Here is a 14,505-nt window from a genome sequence, read left to right as displayed (position 1 = left end):
ATCCCCCAAAGCTCATTATTAAAATCTAGAGGCCCGGTGCGTGAAAATTCATGCACTGGAGGGGGGGGGTCCCCTCAGTTTGGCCTGCCTCCTCTCATAGTCCAGGAGCCCTCAGGGGTGGGAGATGACCTAGTGATTAGGGGAAGGTGATGCCCCCATCACACCTCTGCTGCTGCCACTGTCAGCAATGCAAACCTCGGCCGGCCCTGGTTACCTGAGCCTCAGATGACCCTGGGTGGCTGGGTAGCCAACATCCGAGGCTTGCCTGCACCTCGGGTTGGCCCTGCGTGGCTGGGCGACTGAGAGGATTGGGGGACTCCGGAGGTAGGCGTGTGGAGCAGCCAGATGCCTGCTGCCCCAGTGGGGCTGAGAGGACTGGATGCTGCCATCTTGAGGCTGTGGGCGCTGCCATCTTTGAGGGTGTGGCAGTCAATTAGCATATTCCCTCTTTATTAGAGAGGATGAGTTGAGTTTTGCAAAATCAAACATTCACTCAAAAGGCTAACCTAGAAAATTCATTTGTGACAATACTTCTAACAGGTCTATCTTTAATGTGGTCATTGTGACCAGTGAGTGACAAGGGTGAGGTTGGAAGGGCACAAAAAATATGAGGCAAAGTTCCTTATTTTAAAAACTACTCAAATATATACCAATAAAATGTTAAAGAACATAGGGTATGAGTAAGTCCCAAGAGTTCATCTTGATCTCCTATTTCAGGTATTCCAGCTAAAGATTTTTGGCTTTTATAGCCATAATTTATAAAATACAGCTGTAAAAGTCAATCCAAAAGCTGTAGGTAACTCAATACATCATTACTACAAAGAAGTCTGATTTAAAGGAGTTCCTACTTCAGATTTTGGCTAGTATGGAGAATTTCAAATCACCATAACCTCATCTGTGTGTCTCTCCCCTGAGCCTCCTCCTCCTCCCCTACCTTTCCCTATGGAAAGTGTAATATTGAGCCATTTAAACACAGATAATAGTACATGGAAATAACTTTCAAAAATATTTGGTTATAACTTGTCATTTTAGAAATGATAATGGTTTTAAGCGGAAGTCCATGAAAAGAGATATTTATCAACATCAGAAATCTGTTTTTGTAAAAACAAACTATTTTTGTGAAACTAGCTTTTTCAAATGAACCATTTGTAGATTTGAAGTTCAACATTACATACTGTACTGAGTTTAGTAGTATCCCCCCAAATTTATGTCATTACCTTAGAAATGTGATCTTTTTGAAAATAGTCTTAATTTGTAATCAAATTAAGATGAGGTTATACTGAATTAGGACACAATGACTAGTGTTTTTATAAGAGAAAAGTGAGAAAGATGTGGACACAGGGACATAGAGGAGACACACAGGGGAAAGCCATGTGATGATGGATGCAGAGATTGAACTAATGTATCTGTAAGCCTAGGAACACCAAGGACTGCTGGTAAGTCCCAGAGGCTAGGAAAGAGGTATAAAACAATTTGCTTCAGAGCCTCCACAAGAAACCAACTCTGCTGAATTTTGACTTCATGCCTTAAGAACTGTAAGACAGTAAGTTTCTGTTGTTTTCAGCCACTCACTTTGTGGTACTTTGCTATGGCAGCCCTAGAAAACTAATACACACACTGTTCCAATGGAATTTCCATTCCAATAATATCTATTTTAGGAGGCATTTTATCAGCATAACAATGTGGATGGATAGCACCTATGCAGAATCAAAGTCAGTTCTTTAGAAATAAATACTGCCTTCTCTAACACCGCCTAATTAGAAACAAAAGAGAAATAGCACCTTTAGAATTTAAAGGAGTTAGAGAATAATAGGATATAAGATATGATTACATCCAGTCCTATATTCTCTTTCCTCCAAATGAAGAAACAGGTTCCAAAGAAAATGTGACTTAAGTCCCTCAATTTCTCTTACTCGGGGCATTTTGCATGCTCTAGAGTAGCATGTGATATATAGATCATATGATCTGTCATTGTAAAAAAAAGATTTAAAATATACACTTCATTTAAAAATTCCTTCAACTAAAAGTTTTGGCAGTAAATTAATTTAAGAAGCTCAGCACATTATGTAAAATGTTAACTTTTATGAGAAGAAAAGCACTTAAACACTCAAGCTCCAATTTCTTGATTTTAAGGGGTTTGTAGGGATGCACTCAAGGTTAACAGATTTTTTAATTTTTTAATTTAAATTCTTTATTGTTTAAAGTATTACATATGTCTCCCCCCCTCCCCATTGGTCTCTCCCTGGCTGTTCCCACCCCCCAGCACATGCCCCCCCCACCCGCCCAATGTATGTGTCCATGTTATGCTTATATGTATGCATACAAGTCCTTTGGTTGATCTCTTATCCCTCTCCTCCCCCCCCCACCCCCCCACTTTCCCTCTGAGGTTGGACAATCTGTTCGATGCTTCTATGTCTCTGACTCTATTTTTTTCAGTTTATGTTGTTCATTATATTTTTTAAAAAATGTGTTTACATAAGAATTTAGGGTCATTTATACCGTCCTATATAATAAAAGCCTACGTGGCATCAGGCCCTTGTGTGATATCATCACAAGATGGCCAGCAGGGGAGGGCAATTAGGGGTGACCAGGCCAGCAGGGGAGGGCAGTTGGGAGCGATCAGGATGGCAGGGGAGAGCAGTTGAGGGTGATCGGGCCAGCATGGGAGCAGTTAGGGGGGATCAGGATGGCAGGCAGAAACAGTTAGGGGAAATCAGGCAGGGAGGGAGGCAAGCAGGCGGGCAGTTAGGAGTCAGCAGTCCTGGATTGTGAGAGGGATGTCCAACTGCTGGTTTAGGCCTGATCCTACAGGGATCCCCTGAGGGGTCCCAGTTTGGAGACGGGGGTTGAGGGACACCCCATCCATGCATGAATTTCATGCACCAGGCCTCTAATTTTTAAATAATGGGAAGGCTTCTCTTTCAAACTTTTGTGGTAATTTACCAGAGTAAACTCTATGACTCAGCTTTTTGTGCCCACTCACACATGCTGGAAGGGACCACTTAAAGTCTTTGCTATATTTTAAACTCAGGCTTGCAGAAGGACTATTGTTTTTCTGAGGCCCACGAAGACTAGACTTACAGCTTAGTTCTATAGTGCTCATTTAGCTGGACTTAAAGCCCACATCAAGTACTTTATTGTCAAATAAAAGCAATCTTCATGGAGCTTAGCCACTTAAGTAGCTCTCTAGAGTTTGGTAAATATTTTGTGTCTACCCTTGATCTCTATTGTTAGGGAAGGGTTTCACAGAGTTGTAAAGTGGTGTAAAGTTTATTTCAAACATATAAAATGTAGTATGGATACTTAAACCCTTGAGGTTCATGGTTACAACTGAGAAGAACAAAGCTACACACTGTAATTTACCACAATGTCATTTTCTTAGTCCTTTCCTCAAGGGAAAAGAAAAAAGTATTCTAGAATCTCATCCTAAAAGAAAATACTTAGGAATCAAGCCTGGGAGGCTCTAAAAATAGGATGAAGAAGGCTTCAAGTCTATCTCCTATAGACTTTGGAAAACAACAAAAGCTATTTCCCTAAGGCTTTGTTCACCTTGTTTCTCACACACTAAAACTGTTTTCCCCTCTCATCTTCATCCATCCAAATGTTAATCCACATTAGAGGTCTTAATTTAAATGCCAAGTTCTTCCTTATAGTTTCCCCAATCTCTCCCACCAGAATTAGCCTTTGTTTCCCACTGGTATTCCCGAAGTACTTTGTCATAGTGTATGTTGCTTTTAAATTATTTGAGTATATCTGTCTGCCCCAGCAACATCTTTTTCCTTTCTTCACTATCATTTAGAATTGAAGGTCAGATAAAGAGCTTCACAGATAAGAACAAGCTAAAGGAGTTCATCACTGCCAAACCAGTATTATATGAAATGCTGAATGGTATTCTTTAAGAGGAAGAAGAAAAAGATAAAGATAAAAATGATGAACAACAAAGTGAGAACAAATACATATCCATCAACAAGTGAATCTAAAAATCAAATGAATAAAAAATATGATGAACAGAATAAACTGGTGAATATAATAGAATCAGTGGCATAGAAAGGGAGTGGACTGACAATTCTTGGGGGGAAGGGGATGGGGAAAGAGACTGGACAAAAATTGAACACCTATGGATGAGGACAATGGGAAGGTAAGGGCATGAGGTAGGGTGGGAACCAGGTGGAGGGGAGCTATGGGGAGAAAAAAGAGGAACAACTGTAATAATTGGAACAATAAAGACTTATTTTAAAAAATAAATAAAATGAGCAATTTAAAAAAAATGTATAGTTACTGCTATGTTTTGAGACCAGGTACAAATAATACTACACAAATGTCATCTTAACCCCCCAAAAAACTACTTATTCAACCAATCAGCAAACATTAAAGGTTAAGTAAAGGGTATAAAGCAATATAAAGCACAGCTCTAGGTCCTATCCTTAAGGACTTTCCAGTTTAATCAAAGAGAGAACTAAAACATGACCACATGGAAAGATAACTGGCAGTCAAAGCATTTTATGATAACTGCCAAAAAAGACTGCCCGGCTGTGCGTCACTGGCTGAGCATCAGCCTATGCACCTTGAGATCACGGTTCGATTCCTGGTCAGGGCATGTGCCCTGGGTTGTGGGCTTGATCCCCAGCGCTATCAATTGAGGATTCTCTTTCATCATTGATGTTTCTCTTTCTCTCTCTCTCTCTCTCTCTCTCTCTCTCTCTCTCTCTCTCTCTCTCTCTCTCTCTCTCTCTCTCTGTTTTCTTCCCCCTTTACCCTCCCTCTCTGAAATAAAAATATATTTAAAAAAGGATAATGTGAGATTTCCAAGAGCTGTTGAGAAATGCTAATAAACAGAATTTTGGATTAAGATCATAAAGAAGATTTCAAAGAACAGATAAGTCTGAAGTTCTTCATATACAAAGTGAGGTGGTTTGACCTACGACCTCTAGGTTTAGCTTCCAGCTCTGAAATTTTATTGTACTCCTTTTAACATAATTATAGTAACTTTATATTAACTGACTACACCTTAAATGAAATTTTCTTCTTCCTAATCAATATGAAAAGTAACAGCTTTTAAAAAACTGTCAGTTCCCAAATAAGCAGTATTATAAAATTATTTTTAATATAAATATCCAAAACTGAATACTTTATATCTAATAAAAGGGTTTGAAATTTCATAAGAAAACTTGAGTTGGAGACTTTTTTTCTTTATGCCATTTCTTGCTGTCACTTTCAAAACTCAAAATGGACTTTTAAATGGACATTTCCCATACTTTAATGATATATTTGAAATTATTCAATTTATTATTGTCTCCCTGAGGACATGGAAGAGCATAAACTTACAAAAGTTCATTACAATTATTAAAACAACTTTTCTTCTTTGTTCTTTTTAACTGTCATGGCTTTTATGTCTAGCAGTCACTAATGGTCAAGGGTACAAATATATTCTGAAGCCCAGCCAAAGGTTTTTTTGTATGTGTGTGTTTTTTTTAATGTGCAACACTCAAAACAAAGCAAATATTGGCTTAGTTATGACACTTGTTGTTCTAATACATTAATAGCCTATTGTTCACTGTGGTTGTCTCAACAAGATAATACATTGAAAAACAGCGTTTCCTGATAGGAAGTGAATTCCCACTGTGTGTGACAGGACCCTAGCCAAAAGCTGGGTGGGCTCCAAAGGAGAAACGTCAGTCCCTTCTGGGATTGCATAACAGACCAGAGTAATGATTAAAGGTTTTCTTCTTTCTCTCTCTCTCTTGTTTAAAATGGTTTTCTGCTTCAGCTCAAACTATAAGCTATTTCACTAGTTTTGCTAAGGACTGTTTTTCTAAAATGATTTAAGATGTTTTAGAGTTTGTTCAACATCCTGTAGACAGACAGCAGTATCCTGTATATTTCTGACTGTAGTGAATTTCCTTAGACATAAATACCACAATGGATGGGGTAACTTGACAAAGAAGGTATTAGGATGTGTCATCAAGACATAGTGTGATCACTTTCAAGATTAATTTCATACAAGCAATTGTTTAAGTCATTAGACTATCTGAGGCATGATGACTGCAACAGGTTTTTATAACTCAGATACAGTTTAGTAGGCTAAAATTGAGGCTCTATGAGTCCAAGCATCACAACCTTATTCCCTTTAGAATCTGATTAGTGAGAAAATGATTCACTAATGTAAGATACACATACAGAAGAATGTGCCTGCATGGTAACTGACAGTGAGTGCCCTTGTAAGACATACAAAAGAAACCCTTTTAAATATTGCAAATATACTTCATTTTCATCGACTGAAATTTGAAGAACTTGCTCCATTCCTTCCACTTACCAGTAGACATTAGAAAACTCCAACAATGAAAAAAATAGGGACAGTTGTCACTTAGTAGTCTTCAGTGAGACTGTCTCTGCCATCCAGTCAGTCCCATCATTTAATGCAGTGTTTGTGTCCTACAAGGTCCTCAATATATTTTGATACCTGAACCATATGTCAAACAATTGATATAAAAATTAACAAGGAACACCAATATAGTTATCTAACATTACTTGGATAATAAATGATATTTCAGGCTTTAGGGAAGTATACATATTCAAAGTATGTTAAGCCTTCTGCCAAGAAGCTAGGGTAACCAGCACACAAATACACACTACAGAGCAAGAAAATGTTTATCTTCCTGTTGTAATTACACAATGAAACTCTGAAGTTCTTATACCATTTTGCTTTCAGGACAGATGTCATTTGACAGAATTACAAGAATGAAATTGTGTAATAGTCAGTGCTAAACAACCCACGTGTAAGACAGCAAAGAGTCCTGCTTCAGTGACTTTATAACTTTGCAGTGTAACTTAATAACTTTGCTGGCAGGATGATGGTGTACAGTTGACCTCTAAGGCTGCTTCCTCAGCACCAAATCAGAAAATGTTAGCTATGTCAAGCAATATCAGTTTTAGCATTCAGGAAACCAAAGAGATGGATTAGAAGGCTAGGAAGTGAAAACAACTTAAACAAGGGGGCTGAAGCCAAGTTTCTAAGCCCTTAGGATTAGCTTTGAATGTTAGATTCATTGAATATTACAAGGATCCATTTTAAAAACAAACATCACCTCACTCGGAATCTTCTCCTCAAGTATTCAAGTCTGATAAAAGGATTTGCTTTTACTTGTGGAATGGGTTTTGTGCTTTGGAAATTGACATTTAATAAAGGAGAGTTTATGTAAAATATAGTAGAATATTCAGCTTCCCTTTTTTACATCCTTAAACTTTCAAAGAGCTTAGGCCATATGGCAGGTCAAATACATTGCAGACCACACAATATAAACAAAAGATGTTTTCAATTAAATAATAGAAACTTCATATAATTTAGGTTATATAGCTTAAACCAATATACCAACAAAAATACTAGGTAAATATTACAGCTGGAAGGGACATTAGAACTCGTCTATTCCAACGTCTCATTTTATAGATGGTAAAACTGAGGAAAAAGGGAGTTATAGGTGAGCTTATAGGTGATCTACCTATAATCTCACACTCAAGTTACTGAACTCTGAACTCAACATCACCTCATTAATCTGCTGGAAAATGACCCCTAGAGCAGTGCTTACCTATGCGTGAATGGCTGGGACTCTAGGGCAGCGTTTTTCAACCGCTGTTCCGCGGCACAGATGTTGCCTGGTGTGCCGTAGGTGCAGACAAGACAAGAATTTTATAATTTTTCACTATTTTGTTTACTTAATATTTCATAATAAAGTAATTATAAAATACTTTCTTTGTGTTTATTTGATTCCTATTCAAGAGAATTACTTTATATATAGTCAATATAGGCACAGAGTTAAATTTTTTAACATTTTCTAATGGTGGTGTGCCTCGTGATTTTTTTCATGAAACAAGTGTGCCTTTGCCCAAAAAAGGTTGAGAAACACTGCTCTAGGGGCCTACCTTTGGTGTTCTAACCAGAGAAGTTGGTTAGGGGTTCCCCACTTCCACACAATACTATCACTCCTTTCCTATAGCAGCTAGGTTCTGGATTCTGTCCCAAAATGGAAGTAGAAGAGAAGACTAATGACATAAATATATCTGATTGGGGAGAAAGGGAAAAACTTGAAAATAATCCAGTTATCTATCAAAAGGTGAATGAATAAATTACAGTATATCCAGCCATATACTGAAGTACTATACAGCCATTAAAGAGAACGAGGTAGCCGGGCTGGCTTGGGTAAAATTTGCATAGCACATTGGAGTAAAAAGAAGGGAGATTGGGAGCAGCTCTATTGGACTTGGTATAAGAAATTCACTCCATTTTTTATAATTACAGAATTATTATAAGAAAAATAGGAGTATTATTGAGGATATTAATCATTGACTTTCTTCAAAAGTTACAAATAAGATCTATTTAGAAAATCTTCTAATTTCAATATTTAACAGCAAACTGGTTGGCAAGCTTTATTCCGGAGCAGCTTTAAAAGTGTACGAGTAACTAACTGTATTCTCTGAGTTCAAATGGACAGTAGAAATTATTTAGCTCAGTGAATGGAAACCAACATTTTTAAAAAACAAAATAGAACAGAAAATAGCTGTGTTTTCTGTGTTGTAAGAAAAATTTATTCCAGAGATTAAGTGTGTATATGTATGTATGTATTGGGTCATGATACAAAACACCGAAAGGAAGTTTTAAAGCCATTTACCCAAGGTGACACAACTAATAACTATACTGAGTACAGGCAATGATTAATGAAATGCTACACACTTGTAATAAAAGGTTTATCTAGTATCAACTTGAAAATTATTTTCTTGTTGAGGAGATTATTTATATAGCTATTCTACTGCTCAGATATTAAAAAGCAAATTTCCAAAATTTCTGATATAGTAGTATATACATTATTTAAAGAAAATCTTTGGTTCATGTCATTTATAAGAATGATTCTGGGTTAGTATTTAAACATTTATTAATTCTAACATTCGTTTTAATAGTTCTGGAATATGCATGTCTTTACAAACAAATATTAGGATTCTAAGCTGGAAAAGATTTTAGAGAGCTAACCCAAATTCCTAGTATTACAGGTAAAGAAACTAGTATCCAAAGAAATAGCCTATTGATTCCCAGGCTAGTGCTTTTTTACTGTGATACAATGATTTTACTTTATTCTCACATCCTAACCTATCTATACTAATTAAAAGGGTAATATGCTAATTAGACCGGGTTGACTGGCCATCTTCCTGATGTCCAACTTCCTTCCAGACAAAGCCATGGTGATGGGGGCCGAGGCAAAGGTAGTTAGGGGTGATCAGGCTGGCAGGGGAGGGCAGTTGGGGGCAACCAAGCCTTCAGGAGAGGGCAGTTGGGGGCATTAGGCAGGCAGGCGAGTAGTTATGAGCCAGTGGTCCTGGATTGCGAGAGGGATGTCCCTGTGGGATCAGGCCTAAACCGGCAGTCAGACATCCCCCAAGGGGTCCCAGATTGGAGAGAGTGCAGGCCAGGCTGAGGGACAACCCCCCTCCCGTGCACGAATTTCGTGCACCAGGCTTCTAGAGAGAGAGAGAGAGAGTGTGTGTGTGTATCATCCTAATATGCAAATAGACTGAACAGCAAAACAACCAAACAACCGGTTGCTATGACGTGCACTGACCAACAGGGGGCACGCGCAGAACACAGCAGGTGTCGGCATGTAGAACATGGTGGGTGTTGGCAGCGGCAGGATGGTGGAGGTGAGCGGGGGCACCAAACCAAGGTGGGGCGCTGGTCACTGTCATCAGGGCAAGCCTCTACTGGTTACTGAAAATTCTTTGCTCCTGTTCATCAAGGTCCCGCCTGGTGCTCACACCTGCTGCCGGTGCTGGTCCAGATAGCTCAGCGCCATCAGTGGGTGCAAGCGGTGGCTGCTGGCCCCATCATCCCTGCGGGTTTCTCCACCTCTCCCTGCTCCTGAGGGTTGATGGGGGCAGCAGCTACTGCTTGCACCTACTGACAGCGCCGGCCCCCACTCCCATGTACTGTTGACACCGGCCCTGTCAGTGTGTGGGAGCAGCTGTGGCAGCAGGGCTTCTGGAAAACAGGAGACTGGGGCTGCAGCGGGAGGGGCTGAGCAGCGGTGCAGAGGATGGGCTGAGACCCATCTCTGTGCCCACCGCAGCCTTGTGGCCCACAGTTCCTTTCAAGGTGGACAAATTTGTGCACTGGACCTCTAGTGATGTTATAAAGTTGCTAAACACAATTACTACCAAGTTACAAAGAGGAAACTGAAGCAAGGAAATGTTAAGAAGTCCAAGTCCAAAAAGGATGACACAATGTCACCCCTGCAAGCTTTGCTGAAACCTACCAATTTCAACATTCAGCTCTGATTTTATCTGGGGCAAGTGGTTCAACTTGCTTGGACGGAATGGGTGTGTCTACTCCACAAGGGTACACAATGAACATGCACGAGAGGAAGAAAACAGTCAGTTTAGACATCACCAAGCACATCCTCTCTCAACCAGCCAACTTGGGTCAGTGCATAATTAAACACTACACAGACACTTAAAAACTTGCTAGAAACAGAACCCTAATGTGTGTGTAAAGGGGTAAGTTAGACCCCATTTGCAAAGAAAAAACTGAACATGAACCTCATTAAATAACAATAATTTTCCTATAGTTTAACTTACTGTTCATGTCATAAACTCTAGAAAGAACACAGAAGCACAGATAAGGCATGGAACAGAACTTTGGGCTGTAGCCTTCCCCAGCTCTTCTGACAAATACCCAACAGCAACAGGACAAAGCATCATTATAACAGAAATAAAGGCTCTTTAGATGCTGCCTTTTTAAAAATTCAATGAACCCTTCTTACACACAAAGTTCATGCCATGATGATTTGAAATACAGCACTACCAGATTATGCTATTAATGTATCCAATAAATTCAGTGTAAAACGTTATTCCAGTATTTTCCTTAGTTTAAACAGTCATTCCCAAAAACAATTAAACACAATTCAGTAAATGGCTTAAGAAAAACAGAGCCAACAAGAGAATAGGAAAAAATTTAGTTCAGTGATAAAGCCACAGGCTCCTCCCCAAGAAGCATATTACATGTTACTAGCAGCTGGCTCAAAATTAACCCTCTATCTTACCTATGCTTCCCTCTAAGCTGTGCATGATCAGTATTACAATAGACAATCCATTACTTACAAAAAAGATGGAAGCTGCTGTGCATTTCTTAAGCTGGTTCTGTGTGGCAATTCTGATGCAATGCTGCCCTAAAAATGAACTTTGTTTTAAACAGCGAGATATCCACACTCGGTGCGGTTAGAGTAGGGTGGAGCCCACTCTGGGGGAAACAACACACCCAGGCAGACTTCAGTGAGAGCAGACTGCACGTTAATATTGCCATAACATTTTTCAGGGCCTCAGAGTCCAAATTAATTGGTTAATCCTCCTTAAAGAAAGAGGGAGAAAATTCACGTTTGTAGATCAGTTTTCCTGCCATGAAATGAAATACAGACTAATTTTTTTTTTTTGAAGAAAGTAAAGATAAAATGCAAGATATATCACAAAGCTTAACTAACAAAATAGAATGTTAGGTGGAAGTGAGCTACTACAAAGGAAGTCCAACCATGCCAACTTCTAAGTTTAGTAACAGCAGCTTCAATATATCTCAAGGTGTCAGTAACATTGCTCACTCTAGAACTTTACTTTGGCCCATTTGGCAAAAACAGGGGATTTGAACATGAACATAAGCATTACCTACCCTACTCTACCAATGCTCTAGCTCTCCTGGTAATCGGAAACAATAAAAGCATTTTCTTATCAATTAAGTAGTAAGTACTGCCTTAAAAAATAAGGATTTGATTTATGGGCTTCCTTTGGCAGAATACTGAAATGAGCACATAAATTATTTTGATGAAAATCACTAATGTGCATACTATACTTTGAAAAAGTTTGTAATTACCAACTTTTAAAAATAATTTCATGAATTTTTATTTAAAATTTTATTTATTTATTTTCAAATAAAATATTCAGTAGTATGCATACATATACATCTAAAAATATTGAATGGTGTCTAAAATAATTTATCAGTTATTGAAACTACCACAAAAGATATGATTATTAAAAGTGATTTTACAATGGGAGAAAAAGGAGACTCATGTAATACTTTAAACAATAAAGAATTTAAATTAAAAAAATGATTTTACTCAATACTACTTTTTAAATATGCACATTCAGAAACACAACCAACTATTACTTTTAACTAAACTCCTATCACTCATGAAATAAAAAATGTTTCTCAGTGAAATACCCAAGCATGTATAAAATAAGTTATATAATAATTTACATAGGATTTAAAACAAACAATAGCAAAGGACGGGGGGGGGGGGAGGGGAAGAGGCATGGAGGAAAATGTTATTTTTAATGATACATTACCCTCACCAACAGCTACTCCCTCACATTGAAACAATAAATCAGTCTGGAGTATTGACCATTTCGATATTTTGAGAGATGTCTAAAAAACCATTTTTCAGGATCCTAGGGAGGGGGTGATGACTGATCTAGCCTTTTGTTGAATTATGAGGTCACTCTTGCCATAAGATAAATCAACCCATTCCAAAATAATATTTCCATAGTTCAAGTGCCTGATTTAATTATTTTTCAACCATAATATGTAATTATAAATCATGTTTGCTTTCCCCAAAACTGAACAACTCCAAGGTAGCAGAGTTAGATATTATATCTGAAGAATCCCATCTTGATACTTTTTGGATTTGCACTGCTGGAAATGTCTGTTTTCAAGTCAAACTTCACTTTCGCAGCTGCAAAGGAAATGACAAGAGAAGAAAAACATAGCCAATATATATCAGCAATTAATTCCATCCACAACTGCCCAGCTGTTTGTGCATGGAAGAATCGGTCTGTTTCCTTTTGGGGCTTTCACCACTGAAAACTGATACTGCACATTCAGAGACACAGGCTGTTTGTAACATGTCAGGAATGTGCACAAGATCACACAGAGTTGAAGAGACAAAATGAAATCCAGATCTAGTTTTCTTGGGACTTGCCAGTAATATTTCATAGCTTAAAAAAGAGAAGAAGAAGAAGAAAAAAAAACACCACTCAATCACAGAAACAGCAAAATATATGAAAAAAATATTGTCTCTTCTGAATATCACCCTTCTAATAAAGAGGAAAATCTGCCAATGACATCAGATCAGGTATCAAGAATAGACACCAATTTATTGGCATAGACAATGTGTGACATTCTCAGGAATCCAAATGCCCAGTACGTTAAATCCAGCCAATACTTTTTAGACTACACAGTTGCTTGTCCAATGTGTAGTTAGTCCCTTTAAAAAGTCCTTATAAACGTGAAAGTTGTTGAGAACCAATGTTTTCACCATAGTCATGCAGAAAAGCAAGTTTTATTTAACACTCACATACACCTGCCTGTTTCAGAGATTCATGTAAATTTATAGATCCAATCTTTTAGGGAAACTCTCAAACAATCAAATTTCTCCTTCCCACTGCACATCAGTTTTACATATTTTATAAAAATACTCCATTACTGAGTGCTAGAGGCTTAAATAATAGTATGGCTCATGTGCAGCTCAAGAAGCATTCTACCCCCCTCTCCTTCTGCTCTCCAATTCCATTTTTTCCAAATATTTATTTCACTTAAATTTTATAAAAACATATAGTATTTTAATACTGTAACTTATTTTCAGAATGTAAAATAACTTGTGAATAATTATTGTTAAGAAAATTAGAGAAAATGATATTTTTAGAAAATAATTCAAAACATATTTTAGCTATCTTACTAATTTTTTATAAACAACTAAATATCCCCATAATTGAATTCATTATCCTAACATAATTCATTGCTTTCCCCTTTTGCCACTCAAGAATTCATGCACTCCTAATGATCTTGCATTCTCAAACACAAGTTGAATGAGATTCATTTGGGGCACCTCTAGGGGCTGGGTATAACCAATGAAGAAAAGGTAAAGTGTTTGCTCCAAATACAAGAGCGACATCCCATAACCTTCAGAATGAAGATTCTCTCAAGCCAGAACTCAAACCAGCTCAATGAGAAGTTGTCTGCAATTAAAGTGCTGTGAAAGCACCGAGTGTGATTTGTTAAAGAAATAACAAGGCATCTCAAACACGTGACAGACTAAAAACAAAGCACAAAACAAAAAAGGGGCTATTTCCTTAACATCATTTGATCAAGGGTACATCAGGGATGGGAGAGGGAGCAGAGGAAAAGTTTAATCTTTGGCTGATGATGACATGAACTTCTACAAATATAACTATCAGTAACTCAAACAGCCACAGGGATGAGTTGCTCGACAAGCTTCAGCTCCAAGAGACATTAAGACTAGCTTGCAAATGTGTAAAGGAAGGAACCTCCCAACCTACAGGCTGGCTAAGGAAAGAAAAGGTCTCTCTGAGCTGTTTAATTTAGGACACTTAAACTCAGGATAGTCTAACTAGAGCCTGGGATAGCATTAAAAGACCCTTTAAGCCTTAAAGTTTAAGGGGTGAGGGGGAAAGATGTTGGTA

At 38.0% G+C, this 14,505-nt stretch overlaps 1 protein-coding gene across 7 annotated transcripts in view; it reads right to left on the bottom strand.

Annotated features, from left to right (window-relative positions):
• The window catches only part of ADD3 (adducin 3), a 96,491-nt gene that overhangs the window by 36,064 nt on the left and 45,922 nt on the right, over nt 1-14,505 (bottom strand). The window contains exon 1 of one of the 7 annotated variants that reach the window (XM_045582073.1): nt 12,373-12,393. The exons of 5 other annotated variants lie outside the window; for them this stretch is intronic. The gene's annotated coding sequence lies outside the window, so the exon portion shown is untranslated. Of the gene's footprint in view, nt 1-11,139; nt 11,226-12,372; nt 12,394-14,505 lie in introns of those variants that run through there. One more of the 7 variants, XM_036438967.2, reaches the window with a different exon arrangement.

Source organism: Pipistrellus kuhlii, unplaced genomic scaffold (genome assembly GCF_014108245.1).
Source record: "Pipistrellus kuhlii isolate mPipKuh1 unplaced genomic scaffold, mPipKuh1.p scaffold_m20_p_15, whole genome shotgun sequence".
Classification (NCBI taxonomy): Eukaryota; Metazoa; Chordata; class Mammalia; order Chiroptera; family Vespertilionidae; genus Pipistrellus; species Pipistrellus kuhlii.
The sequence above is the reverse complement of the archived record's forward strand: the minus strand, read 5'-3'. Positions and strand labels throughout refer to the sequence as shown.